The sequence below is a fragment of the Triturus cristatus genome, chromosome 12 (assembly GCF_964204655.1).
Source record: "Triturus cristatus chromosome 12, aTriCri1.1, whole genome shotgun sequence".
Taxonomy (NCBI): domain Eukaryota; kingdom Metazoa; phylum Chordata; class Amphibia; order Caudata; family Salamandridae; genus Triturus; species Triturus cristatus.
In genome coordinates this window covers 718,498,103-718,520,874 of record NC_140595.1, presented here as the reverse complement: position 1 = coordinate 718,520,874, position 22,772 = coordinate 718,498,103, and the positions used below count along the sequence as shown (strand labels likewise).

Sequence of the window (22,772 nt, the reverse complement as noted above, 5' to 3'; positions counted from 1 at the left end):
TTTATCTCTATTTTGCTCTTTGTCATTGTCTTTTCCCTTTTTCATTCAAGGCATTACTTTAAAAATCTTCACAATACCACATTTTTTCTTTCAATTTAAGATGAACCATTCTAAAGGTCACAGAACTTTTCTTTTTAAATAGTATTCAACATTTGTGTGATGAAAAATATTCTTACATGTAATGAGCCAATAATAAGGTGCTGCTGAGATTTGAACTCTGGATTTCCTGTTTACGAGACAGGGACTTTAACAACTTAGCCACAGCACCTACTGTAGTAACAATGAAGGAATCATTAATTTAGTATTGCCGATCGAATTCGGTGCCTGCATTAAAGATTCTTTATATGTATTCCAATGTTATAAAAGAAAGAATTCCTAATCTCTAAACAAAAATTACTATGTGGTATTAAAAAAAACTCTTTTTAAACTCAATTCCCTATATTGAATAGTTACAAATATTTGTTTTACATAAAAACATCAATATTGCTCAACTTTAGGGTTATATTTTATCTGTGATTTCCTCATTTATATACCATTTTCATTTTGAAATCACAGTATTGCTACTATAATCATGAGAACACTGATTATTTATCAGGTTTAAGATGATCTGTTCAACAGAAAGATGAATCAGACTTTTCTAATTTAATTGTACCAAAGTACGAATTAATGAAAATACGTTTTTTATTTAAGAATAGGATAAAGAAGGCGCTGATGAGATTTGAACTCAGGATCACCTGTTTACTAGACAGGCGCATTAACCAGCTAAGCCACAGGACCCTCTTGAAAATGCTTTAAGTCACAGTTTGCCTTATAGTTTTCAAGAAAATGCTGAGTTTTTCACTTTCATAATCTTCACTAAGTTCATACAATGCTCTACTCAATCACTTTAGAGGAGAACACTCATCTTATTCATAAACACGTCATTAATATACTGCTTACTATATTCATAGAATTTTGAATTATGTCTTGTTCAAGAATGCATTACTTGAATTCAACTCCAGAATGATCTTTTATCTCTTTTGCTCTTTGTCATTGTCTTTTCCCTTTTTCAATTAAGGCATTACTTTAAAAATCTTCACAATACCACTTTTTTTATTTCAATTTAAGATGAACCATTCTAAAGGTCACAGAACAAGACTTTTCTTTTTAAATAGTATTCAACATTTGCGTGATGAAAATTATTCTTACATGTAAGGAGCCAATAATAAGGTGCTGCTGAGATTTAAACTCAGAACTTCCTGTTTACGAGACAGGCACTTTAACCACTTAGCCACAGCACCTACTGTAGTAACAATTAAGGAATCATTAATTTAGTATTGGCGATCAAATTCGGTGCCTGCAATAAAGATTCTTTATATGTATTCCAATGTTATAAAAGAAAGGATTCCTAATCTCTAAACAAGAATAACTATGTTGTTTTAAAAAAACTCTTTTTAAACTCAATTCCATATATTGAATAGTTACAAATAATTGTTTTACATAAAAAAATCAATATTGCTCAAATTTAGTGATATATTTCATCTGTGACTTCCTCATTGATATACCATTTTCATTTTGCAATCACAGTATTGCTACTATAATCATGAGAACACTTTTATTTTTTATTAGGTTTAAGATGATCTGTTCAACAGAAAGATGAATCAGACTTTTCTAATTTAATTGTATCAAAGTACGACTTAATGAAAATAATTTTTTATTTAAGAATAAGAAAATGAAGGCACTTCTGAGATTTGAGCTCAGGATATCCTGTTTACTAGACAGGCGCTTTAACCAGCTAAGCCACAGTACCCTCTTGAAAATGCTTTAAGGGACAGTTTGCCTTATAGTTTTCAAGAAAATCCTGAGTTTTTCTCTTTCATAATCTTTTCTAAGTTCATACAATGCTCTACTCAATCACTTTAGATGAGAACACTCATCTTATTCATAAACACCTCATTAATATACTGCTTACCATATTCATAAAATTTTGAATTATGCCTTGTTCAAGAATGCATTACTTGAATTCAACTCCAGAATGATCTTTTATCTCTATTTTGCTCTTTGTCGTTGTCTTTTCCCTTTTTCATTCAAGACATTACTTTAAAAATCTTCACAATACCACTTTTTTAAATTTCAATTTAAGATGAACCATTCTAAAGGTCACAGAACAAGACTTTTCTTTTTAAATAGTATTCAACATTTGCGTGATGAAAATGATTCTTACATGTAGGGAGCCAATAATAAAGTGCTGTTGAGATTTGAACTCAGGATTTCCTGTTTATGAGACAGGCACTTTAACCACTTAGCCACAGCACCTACTGTAGTAACAATGAAGGAATCATTAATTTAATATTGGCGATCGAATCCGGTGCCTGCAATAAAGATTCTTTATATGTATTCCATTGTTATAAAAGAAAGGATTCCTAATCTCTAAACAAGACTAACTATATGGTATTAAAAAAAACTATTTTTAAACTCAATTCCCTTTATTGAATAGTTACAAATAATTGTTTTACATAAAAACATCAATATTGCTCAAATTTAGGGTAATATTTCAACTGTGACTTCCTCATTGATATACCTTTTTCATTTTGCGATCACAGTATTGCTACTATAATCATGAGAACACTTTTATTTTTTATTAGGTTTAAGATGATCTGTTCAACAGAAAGATGAATCAGACTTTTCTGATTTAATTGTATCAAAGTACGACTTAATGAAAATAATTTTTTATTTAAGAATAAGAAAATGAAGGCGCAGCTGAGATTTGAACTCAGGATCTCCTGTTTACTAGACAGGCGCTTTAACCAACTAAGCCACAGCACCCTCTTGAAAATGCTTAAAGGGACAGTTTGCCTTATAGTTTTCAAGAAAATCCTGAGTTGTTCTCTTTCATAATCTTTTCTAAGTTCATACAATGCTCTACTCAATCACTTTAGATGAGAACACTCATCTTATTCATAAACACCTCATTAATATACTGCTTACCATATTCATAGAATTTTGAATTATGCCTTGTTCAAGAATGCATTACTTGAATTCAACTCCAGAATGATCTTTTATCTCTAGTTTGCTCTTTGTCATTGTCTTTTCCTTTTTTCATTCAAGGCATTACTTTAACAATCTTCACAATACCACTTTTTTATTTCAATTTAATATGAACCATTCTAAAGGTCACAGAACAAGACTTTTCTTTTTAAATAGTATTCAACATTTGCGTGATGAAAATTATTCTTACATGTAAGGAGCCAATAATAAGGTGCTGCTGAAATTTGAACTCAGGATTTCCTGTTTGCGAGACAGGCAGTTTAACCACTTAGCCACAGGACCTACTGTAGTAACAATGAAGGAATCATTAATTTAGTATTGGCGATCAAATTCGGTGCCTGCAATAAAGATTCTTTATATGTATTCCAATGTTATAAAAGAAAGGATTCCTAATCTCTAAACAAGAATAACTATGTGGTATTAAAAAAAACTATTTGTAAACTCAATTCCCTATATTGAATAGTTACAAATAATTTTTTTACATAAAAACATCAATATTGCTCAAATTTAGGGTAATATTTCATCTGTGACTTCCTCATTGATATACAATTTTCATTTTGTTTTCACAGTATTGCTACTATAATCATGAGAACACTTTTATTTTTTATTAGGTTTAAGATGATCTGTTCAACAGAAAGATGAATCAGACTTTTCTAATTTAATTGTATCAAAGTACGACTTAATGAAAATAATTTTTTAGTTAAGAATAAGAAAATGAAGACGCTGCTGAGATTTTAACTCAGGATCTCCTGTTCACTAGACAGGTGCTTTAACCAGCTAAGCCACAGCACCCTCTTGAAAATACTTAAAGGGACAGTTTGCCTTATAGTTTTCAAGAAAATCCTGAGTTTTTCTCTTTCATAATCTTTTCTAAGTTTATATAATGCCCTACTCAATCACTTTAGATAAGAACACTCATCTTATTCATAAACACCTCATTAATATACTGCTTACCATATTCATAAAATTTTTAATTATGCCTTGTTCAAGAATGCATTACTTGAATTCAACTCCAGAGTGATCTTTTATCTCTATTTTGCTCTTTGTCATTGTCTTTTCCCTTTTTCATTAAAGGCATTACTTTAAAAATCTTCACAAAACCATTTTTTTAAATTTCAATTTAAGATGAACCATTCTAAAGGTCACAGAACAAGACTTTTCTTTTTAAATAGTATTCAACATTTGCGTGATGAAAATGATTCTTACATGTAGGGAGCCAATAATAAAGTGCTGTTGAGATTTGAACTCAGGATTTCCTGTTTACGAGACAGGCACTTTAACCACTTAGCCACAGCACTTACTGTAGTAACAATGAAGGAATCATTAATTTAATATTAGCGATCGAATTCGGTGCCTGCAATAAAGATTCTTTATATGTATTCCATTGTTATAAAAGAAAGGATTCCTAATCTCTAAACAAGAATAACTATATGGTATTAAAAAAAACTATTTTTAAACTCAATTCCCTTTATTGAATAGTTACAAATAATTGTTTTACATAAAAACATCAATATTGCTCAAATTTAGGGTAATATTTCAACTGTGACTTCCTCATTGATATACCTTTTTCATTTTGCGATCACAGTATTGCTACTATAATCATGAGAACACTTTTATTTTTTATTAGGTTTAAGATGATCTGTTCAACAGAAAGATGAATCAGACTTTTCTAATTTAATTGTATCAAAGTACGACTAAATGAAAATAATTTTTTATTTAAGAATAAGAAGATGAAGGCGCTGCTGAGATTTGAACTCAGGATCTCCTGTTTACTAGACAGGCGCTTTAACCAACTAAGCCACAGCACCCTCTTGAAAATGCTTAAAGGGACAGTTTGCCTTATAGTTTTCAAGAAAATCCTGAGTTTTTCTCTTTCATAATCTTTTCTAAGTTCATACAATGCTCTACTCAATCACTTTAGATGATAACACTCATCTTATTCATAAACACCTCATTAATATACTGCTTATCATATTCATAAAATGTTTAATTATGCCTTGTTCAAGAATGCATTACTTGAATTCAACTCCAGAATGATCTTTTATCTCTATTTTGCTCTTTGTCATTGTCTTTTCCCTTTTTCATTCAAGGCATTACTTTAAAAATCTTCACAAAACCACTTTTTTAAATTTTAATTTAAGATGAACCATTCTAAAGGTCACAGAACAAGACTTTTCTTTTTAAATAGTATACAACATTTGCGTGATGAAAATGATTCTTACATGTAGGGAGCCAATAATAAAGTGCTGTTGAGATTTGAACTCAGGATTTCCTGTTTACGAGACAGGCACTTCAACCACTTAGCCACAGCACCTACTGTGGTAACAATGAAGGAATCATTAATTTAATATTGGCGATCGAATTCGGTGCCTGCAATAAAGATTCTTTATATGTATTCCATTGTTATAAAATAAAGGATTCCTAATCTCTAAACAAGAATAACTATGTGGTATTAAAAAAAACTCTTTTTAAACTCAATTCCCTATATTGAATAGTTACAAATAATTGTTTTACATAAACATATCAATATTGCTCAAATTTAGGGTTATATTTAATCTGTGACTTCCTCATTGATATACAATTTTCATTTTGCGATCACAGTATTGCTACTATAATCATGAGAACACTTTTATTTTTTATTAGGTTTAAGATGATCTGTTCAACAGAAAGATGAATCAGACTTTTCTAATTTAATTCTATCAAAGTACGACTTAATGAAAATAATTTTTTATTTAAGAATAAGAAAAAGAAGGCGCTGCTGAGATTTGAACTCAGGATCTCCTGTTTACTAGACAGGTGCTTTAACAAGCTAAGCCACAGCACCCTCTTGAAAATACCTAAAGGGACAGTTTGCCTTATAGTTTTCAAGAAAATCCTGAGTTTTTCTCTTTCATAATCTTTTCTAAGTTCATACAATGCTCTACTCAATCACTTTAGATGAGAACACTCATCTTATTCATAAACACCTCATTAATATACTGCTTACCATATTCATAAAATTTTGAATTATGCCTTGTTCAAGAATGCATTACTTGAATTCAACTCCAGAATGATCTTTTATCTCTATTTTGCTCTTTGTCATTGTCTTTTCCCTTTTTCATTCAAGACATTACTTTAAAAATCTTCACAATACCACTTTTTTAAATTTCAAATTAAGATGAACCATTCTAAAGGTCACAGAACAAGACATTTCTTTTTAAATAGTATTCAACATTTGCGTGATGAAAATGATTCTTACATGTAGGGAGGCAATAATAAAGTGCTGTTGAGATTTGAACTCAGGATTTCCTGTTTACGAGACAGGCACTTTAACCACTTAGCCAAAGCACCTACTGTAGTAACAATGAAGGAATCATTAATTTAATATTGGCGATCGAATCCGGTGCCTGCAATAAAGATTCTTTATATGTATTCCATTGTTATAAAAGAAAGGATTCCTAATCTCTAAACAAGAATAACTATATGGTATTAAAAAAAACTCTTTTTAAACTCAATTCCCTTTATTGAATAGTTACAAATAATTGTTTTACATAAAAACATCAATATTGCTCAAATTTAGGGTAATATTTCAACTCTGACTTCCTCATTGATATACCTTTTTCATTTTGCGATCACAGTATTGCTACTATAATCATGAGAACACTTTTATTTTTTATTAGGTTTAAGATGATCTGTTCAACAGAAAGATGAATCAGACTTTTCTAATTTAATTGTATCAAAGTACGACTTAATGAAAATATTTTTTTATTTAAGAATAAGAAAATGAACGCGCTGCTGAGATTTGAACTCAGGATCTCCTGTTTACTAGACAGGCGCTTTAACCAACTAAGCCACAGCACCCTCTTGAAAATGCTTAAAGGGACAGTTTGCCTTATAGTTTTCTAGAAAATCCTGAGTTTTTCTCTTTCATAATCTCTTCTAAGTTCATACAATGCTCTACTCAATCACTTTAGATGAGAACACTCATCTTATTCATAAACACCTCTTTAATATACTGCTTACCATATTCATAGAATTTTGAATTATTCCTTGTTCAAGATTGCATTACTTGAATTCAACTCCAGAATGATCTTTTATCTCTATTTTGCTCTTTGTCATTGTCTTTTCCTTTTTTCATTCAAGGCATTACTTTAAAAATCTTCACAATACCACTTTTTTTATTTCAATTTAATATGAACCATTCTAAAGGTCACAGAACAAGACTTTTCTTTTCAAATAGTATTCAACATTTGCGTGATGAAAATTATTCTTACATGTAAGGAGCCAATAATAAGGTGCTGTTGAAATCTGAACTCAGGATTTCATGTTTACGAGACAGGCACTTTAACCACTTAGCGACAGCACCTAGTGTAGTAATAATGAAGGAATCATTAATTTAGTATTGAATTCGGTGCCTGCAATAAAGATTCTTTATATGTATTCCAATGTTATAAAAGAAAGGATTCCTAATCTCTAAACAAGAATAACTATGGGGTATTAAAAAAAACTCTTTTTAAACTCAATTCCCTATATTGAATAGTTACAAATAATTGTTTTACATAAACAAATCAATATTGCTCAAATTTAGGGTTATATTTAATCTGTGACTTCTTCATTGAGATACCATTTTCATTTTGCAATCACAGTATTGCTACTATAGTCATGAGAACACTCTGATTTTTTATCAGGTTTAAGATGATCTGTTAAACAGAAAGATGAATCAGACTTTTCTAATTTAATTGTATCAAAGTCCGACTTAATGAAAATTATTTTTTATTTAAGAATAAGAAAATGAAGGCACTTCTGAGATTTGAGCTCAGGATCTCCTGTTTACTAGACAGGCGCTTTAACCAACTAAGCCACAGTACCCTCTTGAAAATGCTTAAAGGGACAGTTTGCCTTATAGTTTTCAAGAAAATCCTGAGTTTTTCTCTTTCATAATCTTTTCTAAGTTCATACAATGCTCTACTCAATCACTTTAGATGAGAACAGTCATCTCATTCATAAACACATCATTAATATACTGCTTACCATATTCATAGAATTTTAAATTATGCCTTGTTCAAGAATGCATTACTTGAATTCAACTCCAGAATGATCTTTTATCTCTATTTTGCTCTTTGTCATTGTCTTTTCCCTTTTTCATTCAAGGCATTACTTTAAAAATCTTCACAATACCACATTTTTTCTTTCAATTTAAGATGAACCATTCTAAAGGTCACAGAACTTTTCTTTTTAAATAGTATTCAACATTTGTGTGATGAAAAATATTCTTACATGTAATGAGCCAATAATAAGGTGCTGCTGAGATTTGAACTCTGGATTTCCTGTTTACGAGACAGGGACTTTAACAACTTAGCCACAGCACCTACTGTAGTAACAATGAAGGAATCATTAATTTAGTATTGCCGATCGAATTCGGTGCCTGCATTAAAGATTCTTTATATGTATTCCAATGTTATAAAAGAAAGAATTCCTAATCTCTAAACAAAAATTACTATGTGGTATTAAAAAAAACTCTTTTTAAACTCAATTCCCTATATTGAATAGTTACAAATATTTGTTTTACATAAAAACATCAATATTGCTCAACTTTAGGGTTATATTTTATCTGTGATTTCCTCATTTATATACCATTTTCATTTTGAAATCACAGTATTGCTACTATAATCATGAGAACACTGATTATTTATCAGGTTTAAGATGATCTGTTCAACAGAAAGATGAATCAGACTTTTCTAATTTAATTGTACCAAAGTACGAATTAATGAAAATACGTTTTTTATTTAAGAATAGGATAAAGAAGGCGCTGATGAGATTTGAACTCAGGATCACCTGTTTACTAGACAGGCGCATTAACCAGCTAAGCCACAGGACCCTCTTGAAAATGCTTTAAGTCACAGTTTGCCTTATAGTTTTCAAGAAAATGCTGAGTTTTTCACTTTCATAATCTTCACTAAGTTCATACAATGCTCTACTCAATCACTTTAGAGGAGAACACTCATCTTATTCATAAACACGTCATTAATATACTGCTTACTATATTCATAGAATTTTGAATTATGTCTTGTTCAAGAATGCATTACTTGAATTCAACTCCAGAATGATCTTTTATCTCTTTTGCTCTTTGTCATTGTCTTTTCCCTTTTTCAATTAAGGCATTACTTTAAAAATCTTCACAATACCACTTTTTTTATTTCAATTTAAGATGAACCATTCTAAAGGTCACAGAACAAGACTTTTCTTTTTAAATAGTATTCAACATTTGCGTGATGAAAATTATTCTTACATGTAAGGAGCCAATAATAAGGTGCTGCTGAGATTTAAACTCAGAACTTCCTGTTTACGAGACAGGCACTTTAACCACTTAGCCACAGCACCTACTGTAGTAACAATTAAGGAATCATTAATTTAGTATTGGCGATCAAATTCGGTGCCTGCAATAAAGATTCTTTATATGTATTCCAATGTTATAAAAGAAAGGATTCCTAATCTCTAAACAAGAATAACTATGTTGTTTTAAAAAAACTCTTTTTAAACTCAATTCCATATATTGAATAGTTACAAATAATTGTTTTACATAAAAAAATCAATATTGCTCAAATTTAGTGATATATTTCATCTGTGACTTCCTCATTGATATACCATTTTCATTTTGCAATCACAGTATTGCTACTATAATCATGAGAACACTTTTATTTTTTATTAGGTTTAAGATGATCTGTTCAACAGAAAGATGAATCAGACTTTTCTAATTTAATTGTATCAAAGTACGACTTAATGAAAATAATTTTTTATTTAAGAATAAGAAAATGAAGGCACTTCTGAGATTTGAGCTCAGGATATCCTGTTTACTAGACAGGCGCTTTAACCAGCTAAGCCACAGTACCCTCTTGAAAATGCTTTAAGGGACAGTTTGCCTTATAGTTTTCAAGAAAATCCTGAGTTTTTCTCTTTCATAATCTTTTCTAAGTTCATACAATGCTCTACTCAATCACTTTAGATGAGAACACTCATCTTATTCATAAACACCTCATTAATATACTGCTTACCATATTCATAAAATTTTGAATTATGCCTTGTTCAAGAATGCATTACTTGAATTCAACTCCAGAATGATCTTTTATCTCTATTTTGCTCTTTGTCGTTGTCTTTTCCCTTTTTCATTCAAGACATTACTTTAAAAATCTTCACAATACCACTTTTTTAAATTTCAATTTAAGATGAACCATTCTAAAGGTCACAGAACAAGACTTTTCTTTTTAAATAGTATTCAACATTTGCGTGATGAAAATGATTCTTACATGTAGGGAGCCAATAATAAAGTGCTGTTGAGATTTGAACTCAGGATTTCCTGTTTATGAGACAGGCACTTTAACCACTTAGCCACAGCACCTACTGTAGTAACAATGAAGGAATCATTAATTTAATATTGGCGATCGAATCCGGTGCCTGCAATAAAGATTCTTTATATGTATTCCATTGTTATAAAAGAAAGGATTCCTAATCTCTAAACAAGACTAACTATATGGTATTAAAAAAAACTATTTTTAAACTCAATTCCCTTTATTGAATAGTTACAAATAATTGTTTTACATAAAAACATCAATATTGCTCAAATTTAGGGTAATATTTCAACTGTGACTTCCTCATTGATATACCTTTTTCATTTTGCGATCACAGTATTGCTACTATAATCATGAGAACACTTTTATTTTTTATTAGGTTTAAGATGATCTGTTCAACAGAAAGATGAATCAGACTTTTCTGATTTAATTGTATCAAAGTACGACTTAATGAAAATAATTTTTTATTTAAGAATAAGAAAATGAAGGCGCTGCTGAGATTTGAACTCAGGATCTCCTGTTTACTAGACAGGCGCTTTAACCAACTAAGCCACAGCACCCTCTTGAAAATGCTTAAATGGACAGTTTGCCTTATAATTTTCAAGAAAATCCTGAGTTTTTCTCTTTCATAATCTTTTCTAAGTTCATACAATGCTCTACTCAATCACTTTAGATGATAACACTCATCTTATTCATAAACACCTCATTAATATACTGCTTATCATATTCATAAAATGTTTAATTATGCCTTGTTCAAGAATGCATTACTTGAATTCAACTCCAGAATGATCTTTTATCTCTATTTTGCTCTTTGTCATTGTCTTTTCCCTTTTTCATTCAAGGCATTACTTTAAAAATCTTCACAAAACCACTTTTTTAAATTTTAATTTAAGATGAACCATTCTAAAGGTCACAGAACAAGACTTTTCTTTTTAAATAGTATACAACATTTGCGTGATGAAAATGATTCTTACATGTAGGGAGCCAATAATAAAGTGCTGTTGAGATTTGAACTCAGGATTTCCTGTTTACGAGACAGGCACTTCAACCACTTAGCCACAGCACCTACTGTGGTAACAATGAAGGAATCATTAATTTAATATTGGCGATCGAATTCGGTGCCTGCAATAAAGATTCTTTATATGTATTCCATTGTTATAAAAGAAAGGATTCCTAATCTCTAAACAAGAATAACTATGTGGTATTAAAAAAAACTCTTTTTAAACTCAATTCCCTATATTGAATAGTTACAAATAATTGTTTTACATAAACATATCAATATTGCTCAAATTTAGGGTTATATTTAATCTATGACTTCCTCATTGATATACAATTTTCATTTTGCGATCACAGTATTGCTACTATAATCATGAGAACACTTTTATTTTTTATTAGGTTTAAGATGATCTGTTCAACAGAAAGATGAATCAGACTTTTCTAATTTAATTCTATCAAAGTACGACTTAATGAAAATAATTTTTTATTTAAGAATAAGAAAATGAAGGCGCTGCTGAGATTTGAACTCAGGATCTCCTGTTTACTAGACAGGTGCTTTAACAAGCTAAGCCACAGCACCCTCTTGAAAATACCTAAAGGGACAGTTTGCCTTATAGTTTTCAAGAAAATCCTGAGTTTTTCTCTTTCATAATCTTTTCTAAGTTCATACAATGCTCTACTCAATCACTTTAGATGAGAACACTCATCTTATTCATAAACACCTCATTAATATACTGCTTACCATATTCATAAAATTTTGAATTATGCCTTGTTCAAGAATGCATTACTTGAATTCAACTCCAGAATGATCTTTTATCTCTATTTTGCTCTTTGTCATTGTCTTTTCCCTTTTTCATTCAAGACATTACTTTAAAAATCTTCACAATACCACTTTTTTAAATTTCAAATTAAGATGAACCATTCTAAAGGTCACAGAACAAGACATTTCTTTTTAAATAGTATTCAACATTTGCGTGATGAAAATGATTCTTACATGTAGGGAGCCAATAATAAAGTGCTGTTGAGATTTGAACTCAGGATTTCCTGTTTACGAGACAGGCACTTCAACCACTTAGCCACAGCACCTACTGTGGTAACAATGAAGGAATCATTAATTTAATATTGGCGATCGAATTCGGTGCCTGCAATAAAGATTCTTTATATGTATTCCATTGTTATAAAAGAAAGGATTCCTAATCTCTAAACAAGAATAACTATGTGGTATTAAAAAAAACTCTTTTTAAACTCAATTCCCTATATTGAATAGTTACAAATAATTGTTTTACATAAACATATCAATATTGCTCAAATTTAGGGTTATATTTAATCTATGACTTCCTCATTGATATACAATTTTCATTTTGCGATCACAGTATTGCTACTATAATCATGAGAACACTTTTATTTTTTATTAGGTTTAAGATGATCTGTTCAACAGAAAGATGAATCAGACTTTTCTAATTTAATTCTATCAAAGTACGACTTAATGAAAATAATTTTTTATTTAAGAATAAGAAAATGAAGGCGCTGCTGAGATTTGAACTCAGGATCTCCTGTTTACTAGACAGGTGCTTTAACAAGCTAAGCCACAGCACCCTCTTGAAAATACCTAAAGGGACAGTTTGCCTTATAGTTTTCAAGAAAATCCTGAGTTTTTCTCTTTCATAATCTTTTCTAAGTTCATACAATGCTCTACTCAATCACTTTAGATGAGAACACTCATCTTATTCATAAACACCTCATTAATATACTGCTTACCATATTCATAAAATTTTGAATTATGCCTTGTTCAAGAATGCATTACTTGAATTCAACTCCAGAATGATCTTTTATCTCTATTTTGCTCTTTGTCATTGTCTTTTCCCTTTTTCATTCAAGACATTACTTTAAAAATCTTCACAATACCACTTTTTTAAATTTCAAATTAAGATGAACCATTCTAAAGGTCACAGAACAAGACATTTCTTTTTAAATAGTATTCAACATTTGCGTGATGAAAATGATTCTTACATGTAGGGAGGCAATAATAAAGTGCTGTTGAGATTTGAACTCAGGATTTCCTGTTTACGAGACAGGCACTTTAACCACTTAGCCACAGCACCTACTGTAGTAACAATGAAGGAATCATTAATTTAATATTGGCGATCGAATCCGGTGCCTGCAATAAAGATTCTTTATATGTATTCCATTTTTATAAAAGAAAGGATTCCTAATCTCTAAACAAGAATAACTATATGGTATTAAAAAAAACTATTTTTAAACTCAATTCCCTTTATTGAATAGTTACAAATAATTGTTTTACATAAAAACATCAATATTGCTCAAATTTAGGGTAATATTTCAACTGTGACTTCCTCATTGATATACTTTTTTCATTTTGCGATCACAGTATTGGTACTATAATCATGAGAACACTTTTATTTTTTATTAGGTTTAAGATGATCTGTTCAACAGAAAGATGAATCAGACTTTTCTGATTTAATTGTATCAAAGTACGACTTAATGAAAATAATTTTTTATTTAAGAATAAGAAAATGAAGGCGCTGCTGAGATTTGAACTCAGGATCTCCTGTTTACTAGACAGGCGCTTTAACCAACTAAGCCACAGCACCCTCTTGAAAATGCTTAAATGGACAGTTTGCCTTATAATTTTCAAGAAAATCCTGAGTTTTTCTCTTTCATAATCTTTTCTAAGTTCATACAATGCTCTACTCAATCACTTTAGATGATAACACTCATCTTATTCATAAACACCTCATTAATATACTGCTTATCATATTCATAAAATGTTTAATTATGCCTTGTTCAAGAATGCATTACTTGAATTCAACTCCAGAATGATCTTTTATCTCTATTTTGCTCTTTGTCATTGTCTTTTCCCTTTTTCATTCAAGGCATTACTTTAAAAATCTTCACAAAACCACTTTTTTAAATTTTAATTTAAGATGAACCATTCTAAAGGTCACAGAACAAGACTTTTCTTTTTAAATAGTATACAACATTTGCGTGATGAAAATGATTCTTACATGTAGGGAGCCAATAATAAAGTGCTGTTGAGATTTGAGCTCAGGATTTCCTGTTTACGAGACAGGCACTTCAACCACTTAGCCACAGCACCTACTGTGGTAACAATGAAGGAATCATTAATTTAATATTGGCGATCGAATTCGGTGCCTGCAATAAAGATTCTTTATATGTATTCCATTGTTATAAAAGAAAGGATTCCTAATCTCTAAACAAGAATAACTATGTGGTATTAAAAAAAACTCTTTTTAAACTCAATTCCCTATATTGAATAGTTACAAATAATTGTTTTACATAAACATATCAATATTGCTCAAATTTAGGGTTATATTTAATCTATGACTTCCTCATTGATATACAATTTTCATTTTGCGATCACAGTATTGCTACTATAATCATGAGAACACTTTTATTTTTTATTAGGTTTAAGATGATCTGTTCAACAGAAAGATGAATCAGACTTTTCTAATTTAATTCTATCAAAGTACGACTTAATGAAAATAATTTTTTATTTAAGAATAAGAAAATGAAGGCGCTGCTGAGATTTGAACTCAGGATCTCCTGTTTACTAGACAGGTGCTTTAACAAGCTAAGCCATAGCACCCTCCTGAAAATACCTAAAGGGACAGTTTGCCTTATAGTTTTCAAGAAAATCCTGAGTTTTTCTCTTTCATAATCTTTTCTAAGTTCATACAATGCTCTACTCAATCACTTTAGATGAGAACACTCATCTTATTCATAAACACCTCATTAATATACTGCTTACCATATTCATAAAATTTTGAATTATGCCTTGTTCAAGAATGCATTACTTGAATTCAACTCCAGAATGATCTTTTATCTCTATTTTGCTCTTTGTCATTGTCTTTTCCCTTTTTCATTCAAGACATTACTTTAAAAATCTTCACAATACCACTTTTTTAAATTTCAAATTAAGATGAACCATTCTAAAGGTCACAGAACAAGACATTTCTTTTTAAATAGTATTCAACATTTGCGTGATGAAAATGATTCTTACATGTAGGGAGGCAATAATAAAGTGCTGTTGAGATTTGAACTCAGGATTTCCTGTTTACGAGACAGGCACTTTAACCACTTAGCCACAGCACCTACTGTAGTAACAATGAAGGAATCATTAATTTAATATTGGCGATCGAATCCGGTGCCTGCAATAAAGATTCTTTATATGTATTCCATTTTTATAAAAGAAAGGATTCCTAATCTCTAAACAAGAATAACTATATGGTATTAAAAAAAACTATTTTTAAACTCAATTCCCTTTATTGAATAGTTACAAATAATTGTTTTACATAAAAACATCAATATTGCTCAAATTTAGGGTAATATTTCAACTGTGACTTCCTCATTGATATACTTTTTTTATTTTGCGATCACAGTATTGGTACTATAATCATGAGAACACTTTTATTTTTTATTAGGTTTAAGATGATCTGTTCAACAGAAAGATGAATCAGACTTTTCTGATTTAATTGTATCAAAGTACGACTTAATGAAAATAATTTTTTATTTAAGAATAAGAAAATGAAGGCGCAGCTGAGATTTGAACTCAGGATCTCCTGTTTACTAGACAGGCGCTTTAACCAACTAAGCCACAGCACCCTCTTGAAAATGCTTAAAGGGACAGTTTGCCTTATAGTTTTCAAGAAAATCCTGAGTTGTTCTCTTTCATAATCTTTTCTAAGTTCATACAATGCTCTACTCAATCACTTTAGATGAGAACACTCATCTTATTCATAAACACCTCATTAATATACTGCTTACCATATTCATAGAATTTTGAATTATGCCTTGTTCAAGAATGCATTACTTGAATTCAACTCCAGAATGATCTTTTATCTCTAGTTTGCTCTTTGTCATTGTCTTTTCCTTTTTTCATTCAAGGCATTACTTTAACAATCTTCACAATACCACTTTTTTATTTCAATTTAATATGAACCATTCTAAAGGTCACAGAACAAGACTTTTCTTTTTAAATAGTATTCAACATTTGCGTGATGAAAATTATTCTTACATGTAAGGAGCCAATAATAAGGTGCTGCTGAAATTTGAACTCAGGATTTCCTGTTTGCGAGACAGGCAGTTTAACCACTTAGCCACAGGACCTACTGTAGTAACAATGAAGGAATCATTAATTTAGTATTGGCGATCAAATTCGGTGCCTGCAATAAAGATTCTTTATATGTATTCCAATGTTATAAAAGAAAGGATTCCTAATCTCTAAACAAGAATAACTATGTGGTATTAAAAAAAACTATTTGTAAACTCAATTCCCTATATTGAATAGTTACAAATAATTGTTTTACATAAAAACATCAATATTGCTCAAATTTAGGGTAATATTTCATCTGTGACTTCCTCATTGATATACAATTTTCATTTTGTTTTCACAGTATTGCTACTATAATCATGAGAACACTTTTATTTTTTATTAGGTTTAAGATGATCTGTTCAACAGAAAGATGAATCAGACTTTTCTAATTTAATTGTATCAAAGTACGACTTAATGAAAATAATTTTTTAGTCAAGAATAAGAAAATGAAGACGCTGCTGAGATTTTAACTCAGGATCTCCTGTTCACTAGACAGGTGCTTTAACCAGCTAAGCCACAGCACCCTCTTGAAAATACTTAAAGGGACAGTTTGCCTTATAGTTTTCAAGAAAATCCTGAGTTTTTCTCTTTCATAATCTTTTCTAAGTTCATATAATGCCCTACTCAATCACTTTAGATAAGAACACTCATCTTATTCATAAACACCTCATTAATATACTGCTTACCATATTCATAAAATTTTTAATTATGCCTTGTTCAAGAATGCATTACTTGAATTCAACTCCAGAATGATCTTTTATCTCTATTTTGCTCTTTGTCATTGTCTTTTCCCTTTTTCATTAAAGGCATTACTTTAAAAATCTTCACAAAACCATTTTTTTAAATTTCAATTTAAGATGAACCATTCTAAAGGTCACAGAACAAGACTTTTCTTTTTAAATAGTATTCAACATTTGCGTGATGAAAATGATTCTTACATGTAGGGAGCCAATAATAAAGTGCTGTTGAGATTTGAACTCAGGATTTCCTGTTTACGAGACAGGCACTTTAACCACTTAGCCACAGCACCTACTGTAGTAACAATGAAGGAATCATTAATTTAATATTAGCGATCGAATTCGGTGCCTGCAATAAAGATTCTTTATATGTATTCCATTGTTATAAAAGAAAGGATTCCTAATCTCTAAACAAGAATAACTATATGGTATTAAAAAAAACTATTTTTAAACTCAATTCCCTTTATTGAATAGTTACAAATAATTGTTTTACATAAAAACATCAATATTGCTCAAATTTAGGGTAATATTTCAACTGTGACTTCCTCATTGATATACCTTTTTCATTTTGCGATCACAGTATTGCTACTATAATCATGAGAACACTTTAATTTTTTATTAGGTTTAAGATGATCTGTTCAACAGAAAGATGAATCAGACTTTTCTAATTTAATTGTATCAAAGTACGACTTAATGAAAATAATTTTTTTTTTAAGAATAAGAAAATGAAGGCGCTGCTGAGCTGTGAACTCAGGATTTCCTGTTTACTAGACAGGCGCTTTAACCAACTAAGCCACAGCACCCTCTTGAAAATGCTTAAAGGGACAGTTTGCCTTATAGTTTTCAAGAAAATCCTGAGTTTTTCTCTTTCATAATCTTTTCTAAGTTCATACACTGCTCTACTCAATCACTTTAGATGAGAACACTCATCTTATTCATAAACACCTCATTAATATACTGCTTATCATATTCATAAAATTTTTAATTATGCCTTGTTCAAGAATGCATTACTTGAATTCAACTCCAGAATGATCTTTTATCTCTATTTTGCTCTTTGTCATTGTCTTTTCCCTTTTTCATTCAAGGCATTACTTTAAAAATCTTCACAAAACCACTTTTTTAAATTTCAATTTAAAGATAAACCATTCTAAAGGTCACAGAACAAGACTTTTCTTTTTAAATAGTATACAACATTTGCGTGATGAAAATGATTCTTACATGTAGGGAGCCAATAATAAAGTGCTGTTGAGATTTGAACTCAGGATTTCTTGTTTACGAGACAGGCACTTCAACCACTTAGCCACAGCACCTACTGTGGTAACAATGAAGGAATCATTAATTTAATATTGGCGATCGAATTCGGTGCCTGCAATAAAGATTCTTTATATGTATTCCATTGTTATAAAAGAAAGGATTCCTAATCTCTAAACAAAAATAACTATGTGGTATTAAAAAAAACTCTTTTTAAACTCAATTCCCTATATTGAATAGTTACAAATAATTGTTTTACATAAACATATCAATATTGCTCAAATTTAGGGTTATATTTAATCTGTGACTTCCTCGTTGATATACAATTTTCATTTTGCGATCACAGTATTGCTACTATAATCATGAGAACACTTTTATTTTTTATTAGGTTTAAGATGATCTGTTCAACAGAAAGATGAATCAGACTTTTCTAATTTAATTCTATCAAAGTACGACTTAATGAAAATAATTTTTTATTTAAGAATAAGAAAACGAAGGCGCTGCTGAGATTTGAACTCAGGATCTCCTGTTTACTAGACAGGTGCTTTAACAAGCTAAGCCACAGCACCCTCTTGAAAATACCAAAAGGGACAGTTTGCCTTATAGTTTTCAAGAAAATCCTGAGTTTTTCTCTTTCATAATCTTTTCTAAGTTCATACAATGCTCTACTCAATCACTTTAGATGAGAACACTCATCTTATTCATAAACACCTCATTAATATACAGCTTACCATATTCATAAAATTTTGAATTATGCCTTGTTCAAGAATGCATTACTTGAATTCAACTCCAGAATGATCTTTTATCTCTATTTTGCTCTGTCATTGTCTTTTCCCTTTTTCATTCAAGCCATTACTTTAAAAATCTTCACAATACCACTTTTTTAAATTTCAATTGAAGATGAACCATTCTAAAGGTCACAGAACAAGACATTTCTTTTTAAATAGTATTCAACATTTGCGTGATGAAAATGATTCTTACATGTAGGGAGGCAATAATAAAGTGCTGTTGAGATTTGAACTCAGGATTTCCTGTTTACGAGACAGGCACTTTAACCACTTAGCCAAAGCACCTACTGTAGTAACAATGAAGGAATCATTAATTTAATATTGGCGATCGAATTCGGTGCCTGCAATAAAGATTCTTTATATGTATTCCAATGTTATAAAAGAAAGGATTCCTAATCTCTAAACAAGAATAACTATGTGGTATTAAAAAAAACTATTTTTAAACTCAATTCCCTATATTGAATAGTTACAAATAATTGTTTTACATAAAAACATCAATATTGCTCAAATTTAGGGTAATATTTCATCTGTGACTTCCTCATTGATATACAATTTTCATTTTGCGATCACAGTATTGCTACTATAATCATGAGAACACTGTTATTTTTTATTAGGTTTAAGATGATCTGTTCAACAGAAAGATGAATCAGACTTTTCTAATTTAATTGTATCAAAGTACGACTTAATGAAAATTATTTTTTATTTAAGAATAAGAAAATGAAGGCGCTGCTGAGATTTGAACTCAGGATCTCCTGTTTACTAGACAGGCACTTTAACCAGCTAAGCCACAGCACCCTCTTGAAGATACTTAAAGGGATAGTTTGCCTTATAGTTTTCAAGAAAATCCTGAGTTTTTTTTTTCATAATCTTTTCTAAGTTTATACAATGCTCTACTCAATCACTTTAGATGAGAACACTCTTCTTATTCATAAACACCTCATTAATATACTGCTTACCATATTCATAAAATTTTGAATTATGCCTTGTTCAAGAATGCATTACTTGAATTCAACTCCAGAATGATCTTTTATCTCTATTTTGCTCTTTGTCATTGTCTTTTCCCTTTTTCATTCAAGACATTACTTTAAAAATCTTCACAATACCACTTTTTTAAATTTCAATTTAAGATGAACCATTCTAAAGGTCACAGAACAAGACTTTTCTTTTTAAATAGTATTCAACATTTGCGTGATGAAAATTATTCTTACATGTAAGGAGCCAATAATAAGCTGCTGCTGAGATTTGAACTCAGGATTTTCTGTTTACGAGACAGGCACTTTAACCACTTAGCCACAGCACCTTGTGTAGTAACAATGATGGAATCATTAATTTAGTATTGGCGATCGAATTCGGTGCCTGCAATAAAGATTCTTTATATGTATTCCATTGTTATAAAAGAAAGGATTCCTAATCTCTAAACAAGAATAACTATATGGTATTAAAAAAAACTATTTTTAAACTCAATTCCCTTTATTGAATAGTTACAAATAATTGTTTTACATAAAAACATCAATATTGCTCAAATTTAGGGTAATATTTCAACTGTGACTTCCTCATTGATATACCTTTTTCATTTTGCGATCACAGTATTGCTACTATAATCATGAGAACACTTTTATTTTTTATTAGGTTTAAGATGATCTGTTCAACAGAAAGATGAATCAGACTTTTCTAATTTAATTGTATCAAAGTACGACTAAATGAAAATAATTTTTTATTTAAGAATAAGTAGATGAAGGCGCTGCTGAGATTTGAACTCAGGATCTCCGGTTTACTAGACAGGCGCTTTAACCAACTAAGCCACAGCACCCTCTTGAAAATGCTTAAAGGGACAGTTTGCCTTATAGTTTTCAAGAAAATCCTGAGTTTTTCTCTTTCATAATCTTTTCTAAGTTCATACAATGCTCTACTCAATCACTTTAGATGATAACACTCATCTTATTCATAAACACCTCATTAATATACTGCTTATCATATTCATAAAATTTTTAATTATGCCTTGTTCAAGAATGCATTACTTGAATTCAACTCCAGAATGATCTTTTATCTCTATTTTGCTCTTTGTCATTGTCTTTTCCCTTTTTCATTCAAGGCATTACTTTAAAAATCTTCACAAAACCACTTTTTTAAATTTTAATTTAAGATGAACCATTCTAAAGGTCACAGAACAAGACTTTTCTTTTTAAATAGTATACAACATTTGCGTGATGAAAATGATTCTTACATGTAGGGAGCCAATAATAAAGTGCTGTTGAGATTTGAACTCAGGATTTCCTGTTTACGAGACAGGCACTTCAACCACTTAGCCACAGCACCTACTGTGGTAACAATGAAGGAATCATTAATTTAATATTGGCGATCGAATTCGGTGCCTGCAATAAAGATTCTTTATATGTATTCCATTGTTATAAAAGAAAGGATTCCTAATCTCTAAACAAGAATAACTATGTGGTATTAAAAAAAACTCTTTTTAAACTCAATTCCCTATATTGAATAGTTACAAATAATTGTTTTACATAAACATATCAATATTGCCCAAATTTAGGGTTATATTTAATCTGTGACTTCCTCATTGATATACAATTTTCATTTTGCGATCACAGTATTGCTACTATAATCATGAGAACACTTTTATTTTTTATTAGGTTTAAGATGATCTGTTCAACAGAAAGATGAATCAGACTTTTCTAATTTAATTCTATCAAAGTACGACTTAATGAAAATAATTTTTTATTTAAGAATAAGAAAATGAAGGCGCTGCTGAGATTTGAACTCAGGATCTCCTGTTTACTAGACAGGTGCTTTAACAAGCTAAGCCACAGCACCCTCTTGAAAATACCTAAAGGGACAGTTTGCCTTATAGTTTTCAAGAAAATCCTGAGTTTTTCTCTTTCATAATCTTTTCTAAGTTCATACAATGCTCTACTCAATCACTTTAGATGAGAACACTCATCTTATTCATAAACACCTCATTAATATACTGCTTATCATATTCATAAAATTTTTAATTATGCCTTGTTCAAGAATGCATTACTTGAATTCAACTCCAGAATGATCTTTTATCTCTATTTTGCTCTTTGTCATTGTCTTTTCCCTTTTTCATTCAAGGCATTACTTTAAAAATCTTCACAAAACCACTTTTTTAAATTTCAATTTAAAGATAAACCATTCTAAAGGTCACAGAACAAGACTTTTCTTTTTAAATAGTATACAACATTTGCGTGATGAAAATGATTCTTACATGTAGGGAGCCAATCATAAAGTGCTGTTGAGATTTGAACTCAGGATTTCTTGTTTACGAGACAGGCACTTCAACCACTTAGCCACAGCACCTACTGTGGTAACAATGAAGGAATCATTAATTTAATATTGGCGATCGAATTCGGTGCCTGCAATAAAGATTCTTTATATGTATTCCATTGTTATAAAAGAAAGGATTCCTAATCTCTAAACAAAAATAACTATGTGGTATTAAAAAAAACTCTTTTTAAACTCAATTCCCTATATTGAATAG

At 30.1% G+C, this 22,772-nt stretch overlaps 9 non-coding genes across 9 annotated transcripts; all 9 read right to left on the bottom strand.

Annotated features, from left to right (window-relative positions):
• Positions 1 to 1,207: 1,207 nt before the first annotated feature.
• On the bottom strand, positions 1,208 to 1,280 carry TRNAT-CGU (transfer RNA threonine (anticodon CGU)). The gene has a single exon. It is a non-coding gene; the product is annotated as a tRNA-Thr (tRNA).
• Positions 1,281 to 2,731: 1,451 nt separating this feature from the next.
• Positions 2,732 to 2,805, bottom strand: TRNAT-AGU (transfer RNA threonine (anticodon AGU)). The gene has a single exon. It is a non-coding gene; the product is annotated as a tRNA-Thr (tRNA).
• A 1,956-nt stretch (positions 2,806 to 4,761) lies between these two features.
• Positions 4,762 to 4,835, bottom strand: TRNAT-AGU (transfer RNA threonine (anticodon AGU)). Its single transcript has one exon. It is a non-coding gene; the product is annotated as a tRNA-Thr (tRNA).
• Positions 4,836 to 6,790: 1,955 nt separating this feature from the next.
• TRNAT-AGU (transfer RNA threonine (anticodon AGU)) lies at positions 6,791 to 6,867 on the bottom strand. The gene has a single exon. It is a non-coding gene; the product is annotated as a tRNA-Thr (tRNA).
• Positions 6,868 to 9,314: 2,447 nt separating this feature from the next.
• TRNAT-CGU (transfer RNA threonine (anticodon CGU)) lies at positions 9,315 to 9,387 on the bottom strand. Its single transcript has one exon. It is a non-coding gene; the product is annotated as a tRNA-Thr (tRNA).
• Positions 9,388 to 10,838: 1,451 nt separating this feature from the next.
• TRNAT-AGU (transfer RNA threonine (anticodon AGU)) lies at positions 10,839 to 10,912 on the bottom strand. The gene has a single exon. It is a non-coding gene; the product is annotated as a tRNA-Thr (tRNA).
• Positions 10,913 to 13,886: 2,974 nt separating this feature from the next.
• Positions 13,887 to 13,960, bottom strand: TRNAT-AGU (transfer RNA threonine (anticodon AGU)). The gene has a single exon. It is a non-coding gene; the product is annotated as a tRNA-Thr (tRNA).
• A 1,958-nt stretch (positions 13,961 to 15,918) lies between these two features.
• TRNAT-AGU (transfer RNA threonine (anticodon AGU)) lies at positions 15,919 to 15,992 on the bottom strand. Its single transcript has one exon. It is a non-coding gene; the product is annotated as a tRNA-Thr (tRNA).
• A 3,987-nt stretch (positions 15,993 to 19,979) lies between these two features.
• TRNAT-AGU (transfer RNA threonine (anticodon AGU)) lies at positions 19,980 to 20,053 on the bottom strand. Its single transcript has one exon. It is a non-coding gene; the product is annotated as a tRNA-Thr (tRNA).
• Positions 20,054 to 22,772: the final 2,719 nt, after the last annotated feature.